Raw genomic sequence first — 7,518 nt, forward strand, 5'->3', positions numbered from 1 at the left:
ACACAATTTGCTTATCAACTTAGATCATATGCCTTGTGTAACATAAAATGATACTTCCAAAATTGAAGGCAGCAGGGATAAAATTTTGCATACCATGTCCAGTTTAATTGGTAATATTTAAGACTCATATTCATTGACCTCTTTATAGCATGTAATACAAATTATTTACTCATTTTAAGTCGATTTCCGCAAAATTATTTGAAACCCTATACCTTCTTCTTCATACTTTCCCATTTTGAGTTCACTTGTCTTTTAAATATTGCAGTTTCTCATTCTCACTCAGTATAAATGTTTCAGCTATGCTCACATTTTCAACATTATTTATAATAATAATCACTAAACCGGTCTCATCAAATAAAACAAGCCTTTATTGAGCAGTTTGTTCTTAGGTAGCTATGGTGGCTTAGTGGTAAGGAGTTGGGCTGCCAACCCAAAGGCACACAGGAGAAAGATGGGCAATCTCTTTTCATGTGATTTACTGTCCTGGTGTCAGCTATGAGTTGCTTCCAACTCAACGAGACATAACAGAATGACATAACAGTTCTTTCCTGTGAGGTTGCATATTCCAGGAGAGGAAGAATCATAACAATATTATTGTTGAAAATTTCCAACATCTAGCCTAGAAAGGGGATCTTTGGTGGCCTATTGGTAAAGAACTGCTTTACCAACCCGAAGACATGTAGTTCAAATCCACTGTGGAAGAAAGATGGACCTTTTCCCAGGCAACTTACTTCCTTTGAAAAAACACTGGAGGGTCAGCTATGGGTCATTGCTTATTCCACGGTACAAAACAACAACAGACTGGAAAAGTATTTTATAATGTTTTTTAAAACTGCTAAATCAATATTGATTAATTTTATAAAGCACGATATATGGGAATGATTGTATGAAACACAATTTGAATGAAAGAAAGTGTGAAACACAATTTATATAATGGAACACAATGTATATAAATTTTGTATGCAAACCAATATGAAATTAAAGTAATTAGGGGATAACCAAATAAACAAAGCAAAACAAAAGGTCCTGCTAAATGAGTGCATGAATAATTAACCAAGATAATGAAATATGCATAGACAGATTGCAATATAGCATGATAAATGATATGATTAAGGGGCGTTTTAGGATCCTAGAGAGCAAGATGAACACTAAAGCAAAATTTTCAAGGAGGTAATGTGCCAGAGACTTGAAACATAAGTTTCAGATGAGAATTCATGTCTGACTCCAAGCATATATTTTTGGATGGCAGCCCACATTAAATTCATTATGCTATTTTTTCCCCCCTCATAACTGCTTCCTTAGAAAATGACACTGATCTTGCCACTCCCTCAGTCCAGAACCTGGAGATTCAATGTTAGATTTCCCTTCTGGTAAGTGCACAGAGGTCCTGTAATCTCTGTCACCATCTCTCTAGTTCCTGTTGTTATTATGGGCTCTTGAGTCAGAACCTTCTCGGTGCTGACTTTCCAGTGTGGTTTCAGAAGTTGTAAATCACACAAGAGGAGACTGCTCATCTTTCTCCCACAGAAGAGCTGGTGGAGTGGAATCACTAGAAATGGATACAGAGTGGAGTGTGCGCCTTAGGGGAGATGTTTGTCATCTGGAGAAACTTGGCACTTTTAAGTTTCATTCGTGGAGTGAGAGAGCAAGAATTGCTACCGCTCCCAGTAAAATCTAGAATGGCCATCGGAAGATGGCCATCCACCCAAAGCATGACTATAAAGGAAGCCCATTGACTAAAGGAGAACTTCTAGTTTTACAACCCCACTTTTCAAGCATTTATTATCCCTTTTATTGTCCTTTTCCCTCACCTGCCCACCATAGATGTCATTTGACATATGACTGTTGTATTAGTGTTTGACCTTGACACACAGTGAGATGCACTCGGATGCAATCTATTATTATGAGAGCATACTTCATCCCAGTGAACCTTGGCTGTTGAGGACATACACTGTTCTAATCACCCCACCCTCTTTAGATTGTGTTCTAAAAGCTTCTTGACAACACGATTAAGACATGGCCTGATTTAGACTCAAATGATCTTCACTAAGAACTAATGGACGTAGCAACATTGCAGCCTCCCTCCCTTTCCTCACCACTCTACGAGAATGTGGTTCTTCATTGTTGTTGAACATAGAGTCATTCCTAATTCAGAGCAATCCCATTCACAGTAGACAGATCTAGCCTCAAATGCTCAAGCTCTCAAATGATCATTTGTCCAGTTAATTCATATCCCGAAAGTCTTTCATTAAGCTTTAACTCTTCTGTGAACTCTTTTGAACCTTCCTCCATTGCAATCCTTGCTCTTCTTCTCCAACACACACACACACACACACACACACACACACACACACATGCTTACCCTGCTTATTCTCATTTCTCATTACTTCTCTCATTTGTAGTCTCATGGTACCTTGTGGATAGCTTGAACTGTACAGTTACTCACACTTTTTGGGGGGGAAGTTATTACTTACTTGTCTTCTTCTAACTAGGCAAGGGACTTCTTGAAGGCAGTAGTGATCTTTATTATTATATCCCTGTGTAATTGTTGAATCATATTATTAGTTAATATTATCTCTTACTACTTTGTTTTCATTATTATAAGCATTTTTACAGATATCCACTCATTTAGTTCTCTGTAGGAATATGATACTCTTATATCCGTTTCACAGAGGAGGGAATTGAGGTATAAAAAGAGTAAATTATTTACTGAAGGCCACCCACTTTGTAAACAGCAATAAGAAAATAATCAGTGGCAATAATTTTTTAAAAAACCCAACTTGTTAATTGAACATGAGCATTTGTAAAAGGATTTGTTTCTCTTTAGATAAGTCTTCTATACTAAAATTTTCAGGTTAATATAATGTTTACTTGCTTTTTAAAGTCTCATTCAAAATATTGCTAGATCTACATAAATTTTCCAGCTTGTTTTCATATTTTAACTTATTTGTGCTTCCTTACTTTGCCATCGAATAGTCATGACCCTAAATCACCTTTCAAGTGTGGAATTGAACTCGCTCCAGTGTTCAACTTTAACAAACAAAAGATAGACCTGTAAGGTGAACATAGCTCAGGAAGTGAGTCCATAGCATGTTTGGTGGCTAATCATAGGCCAGGAATCTCCCAACAGTTTGAATCTGCCAGTGGCTCTGAGGAAGAAAGACAGATAATCTCCTCCTGAGAAGATTTCCAACCCCAGATACTGAGACAGGGTCATAATGAGTCAGAAATGACTAACAGGTCATGAGTTTATAAGGTGAAAAATAACACTAGGATAATATATGCTCCTAAGTACAATAAATAATATGAAGCTGGAAAGAGCATTTATTGAAGGATAAAGATGAGAAGGAAGGAATGGATAAGAACAAAGGATGAGTGAAAATTGAAGACAGAAAGAGGAATAAAAAGAGTGTTATTACATTCCGAGTATCACCATCAATATAGAGAAGGAAGATGTAATAGGAACTGTTGAATGGAAAACAATGTGATCTAGTAAATTTTTACTCAAATGTAGTAAAATAGGAGGAAGGAGGCTCTGTGGACTATATCCCCTCCTAAGAAAAGAGGGAGAGAAAGAAAACGTACACAAATATTCGAACCATTTTCCTATCGTTTCTCTTCGTTTCCTTTTTACCAATAACTCATGACTGAACTGTAAACACTGCCATATGCTCATTCTCTTCTGTGCAATGAAGGAGGGCCAGCTTGAGTCACCTGCTCTGACCAAGAAAATGTGTCAGTGAAGGTGTTTTTCCAAGAAGCTCCAGGCCAGGAAAAGGGTCCCAATGTGTAAATATTCATTATATCACTTTGAGGAGGGAACTAGTAGAAAATATTTATAGCTTTCCTTTCCCAGGGGGGTGTGAGAATCCTAGTATGAAGGGGACCTTCCTGTAGCCAGAGGCCGTGACTCGATGTTTGGACTGACTCTGCAACATTAGCTTCTAGTTAATGGGAACTGTCAGCTACAGTGCACCAAGCTGTCACTTTTATAGCGTACGTGTTAAAGCCAAAATGATGAAATTTACTTTCTCCTTGATATGCCACCATTCCTACCTCCAAAACTATCAGAAATTATGAAGGGATTCAGCATCCAAGGTAACAGTTTCAAGAGGAAAAAAGAAGGTAACCAAAGTTTGGGCATTTTTGCTGAGGATTGTACTATTATACCCCTGTACTGTTTTTAAAAGCATCGTGAAAGTACAACAATGTTCAAGATTTAATTGTATAATGAGACAGGTAAACATTTTTTAAATAAATGGGAAGACAGAGGATTAAAATACACTAGAAAACTAACTGCCCACTACTAAATTTTGGGTCTTGCATGTCAAATAGGCAACATTTCAGTAGCTGCTACCAGACTTTTTTTTCCCATGAATGCTGTATTTAAATGGATATAATACAACACTTCTGGTAGCATTAAGCTTGTTAAATGAAGATATATGTGATGCTGTATAGTTTGTATAATGTCATTTATCTTAAAAATAAATTTAATTTGTTAATTGAAGCTGTTTTTGATGCTTTAACTATGTTGTTAGGTGCCAAATATGAACAACAGATCTGAACCCTGTCCTATCCTGTGCCATCCTCATACTTCCTGACACAAGAACCATGGCAACAGTCACTGTGTCAAACTACCTGCTTGAGGATCTGTCTCTCCTTCATCAACCATCCAATATTTCAAGTATCATGTCCCCCTTCAAGGAACAGCCTCTCCTGCCAACATGCCTGCAGTACGTGAGGTGAAGTCTCATCATCTTAGCCTCCAAAGAGAACTCTAGCTGCACCCTCTCCAAGACATATTTGTTTGTTCTTTCTGCAGTCCATGGGATGTACATTCATCTCTAACACCATAGCCCAAAGACATCAATTCCTCTTCTGTCATCCTTATTCATTGTCCAGCTCTCGGACTGATAGCCAGTGATCAGAAAGGCCATGGCCTGAATCAGGTGCACCTTAGTCCTCAAACTGACATCATTACTCCTCAATAATTTGGAGAGGTCCATAACTGCAGACTTTCCTAGTGAAATTTGTCTCCTTATTTTATGACTGCTGGTATCAAAGGTATTAATTGTGGATCCAAGGATAATGAAGTTGTTGACAGTTTTAATCTTTTTTCTATCTATCATGATGTTGACTAGTGGTCCAGTGGTAAGAATCTTTGTTTATTGACATTGAGATGCAATCCATATTAAAGGCCATATTCTTTGATCTTCTGCAAGAAGTGCTTCAAGTCCTCCTCATTTTCAGCAAGCAAGGTTGTCATCTGCATAATGCAGGTTATCGATGAGTCTCTCTCTGATCCTGATGCCAAATTCCTTATTATAGAGTTCAACGTCTCAAATAGTATGCTCAACATACAGATTGAATAGGTATGGAGAGAATAGACTCTGATGTACTCCTTTCTTAATTTTAAACCATGTAGTGTTCCCTTGCTCTGTTCACACAACAGCCTCTTGGTCTAGCACAATCAAGTGATCTGGCACCTCCATTCTTCTCAATGTCAGCCATAACTTGTCATGATCCACACAGTCAAATGTCTTTGCATAGTCAATAAAGCATGAATATACATTTTTCTGGTATTCTTTACTTTCATTTAGGATTCATCTGACATTAGCAATAATATCCTTGGTGCCATGACCTCTTCTAATTTCGGCTCGAACTTCTGGCAATTTTCTACCTATGTACTGTTCTAGCCAGTTTTGAATGCTCTTCATCAGTAATTTGCTTGCATGTGATATTAACAATATTGTTTTTTAGTTTCCACATTCAGTTGGATCACTTTTCTTAGGGATGGGAACAAACATGGACCTATTCCAATCTGTTGGCTACACAGCTGTCCTCCAAATTTCCTGACTTAGTCTGATAAGTGCATCCAGGGCTGCATCTGTTAGCTGAAACAAGTCGGTTGGTATCCCATTGATTCCTGGAGCTTTATTTTTTTCCAATACCTTCAATGCAACTTCCACCTCCTCCTTCACTACCATCGGCTCCTGTCCATATGGTACTTACTGAAATTTTTTAGTGTCAGTCAGTTCTTTTCGGAGAGGGAAAGACCCTCTATGAGGTGGATTGATTCAGTGATTGGGGTAATCAGGATGGGAGTGTCAGAGGCAGTGCGATTGGCACAGGATAAAGCGGGGCTTAGGGCTGTTGTACATAGGGTCGCTATGAGTCGCAAGCGACTCGACAGCACATAACAAGAACAACAACAACTCAGTATATTCCCTCCATCTTCCTTTAATGCTTTCTGGGTCATTCACCATATTGCCCATAGCATCTTTCAATGTTCTGAGTCAAGGCTTAAATTTTTTTTCTGGTTCTCTCAGCTTGAGAAATTAAAGAAAATTCTTCCCTGTTTATTCTCCAATTCCAGCTATCTGCACATTCCATTATATTTTCCTTTGTCTTCTTGAGCTGCCCTTTGGTGTCCTCTGTTCAGCTCTTTTACTTTGGTGTGTTTTCCCTTTGTTTTGGCTTTTCTACTCTGTAGTGCAATTTTCAGAGACTCTTCTGACATCCATTTCAGTTCTTTCTTTCTCTTCTTTGTAATGTTATTCTAGGCCGGGGCAGACTGTGGGTCAGATCATCACTTACTCAGGTGAAATTTCTAATTGAGGCATGTTGTTGTTGTTGTTGCTTAATGCCGTCGAGTCGTAGACGACTCATAGCGACCCTATGAACAAACAGCCTGAGCACTGTTCGTACATAGAGTTTCCGGAGGCAAGCCATTTCGGAAGTGGATGCCGCTCCTGCTTCCAGGCTTGATTTAGTCGGGAAACTCCAGCCAACACTGTCCACCATGGGTGCCCATTACCACAACTGGCACATCCTGTCACAGTCTTCAGCATCACAGCAACTACAAGTTACCTCTGTACAGCAACGCACAGACCAGTTGAGGCATAAGAAAATTAAAATAAGTACATGAGAACCAAAATATGATAATTAGCTATGATAACTATTAATAAATTATCCACCAAAAGCAATGAAGATGACATGTGCCTTGAATCACAATAGATTTAGATTTCCTACATGCTAGTTTATGTGATTTAGATGAAGACACACACCAGGTTTTTGTAAGTATATCTATGTGGAAGACTTCAGGGTCAAGTAATGTCTGTTATTGCCATTTTTATTCTATATCAGAGTTATTAATAGTATCACTGAGGGACAATCGAAAAATTAAGCTTATTATTAATTAATGTATGCAAATTTCCATACTTTTCTCCCTTTTCAATATCTCCATTTTTTAACTTTTTTACATGAAATGGACAATAATTATAAATGGTAATTTATTCCTTCTGAGCCTATTTGAATTTTATCATTTTTGAGATTGATGTACAGAAAATCTTAAGACTACTCAGTCCCTTATGGGGATTGATAATAAATCAAACATAAGGAAGAGATCAGATTTCTTCCTCGTCAGGTAATATGAAATTAAGATTAATGTCTTATTAATGGCTATGTATGATAGAATCAAGTCAAATCAAGACAATAATGCATTCTAAGACAAAAACT

This window comes from Elephantulus edwardii, unplaced genomic scaffold, assembly GCF_000299155.1.
Source record: "Elephantulus edwardii isolate Elephantulus edwardi_28Jun2011 unplaced genomic scaffold, EleEdw1.0 scaffold00106, whole genome shotgun sequence".
NCBI classification, from domain to species: domain Eukaryota; kingdom Metazoa; phylum Chordata; class Mammalia; order Macroscelidea; family Macroscelididae; genus Elephantulus; species Elephantulus edwardii.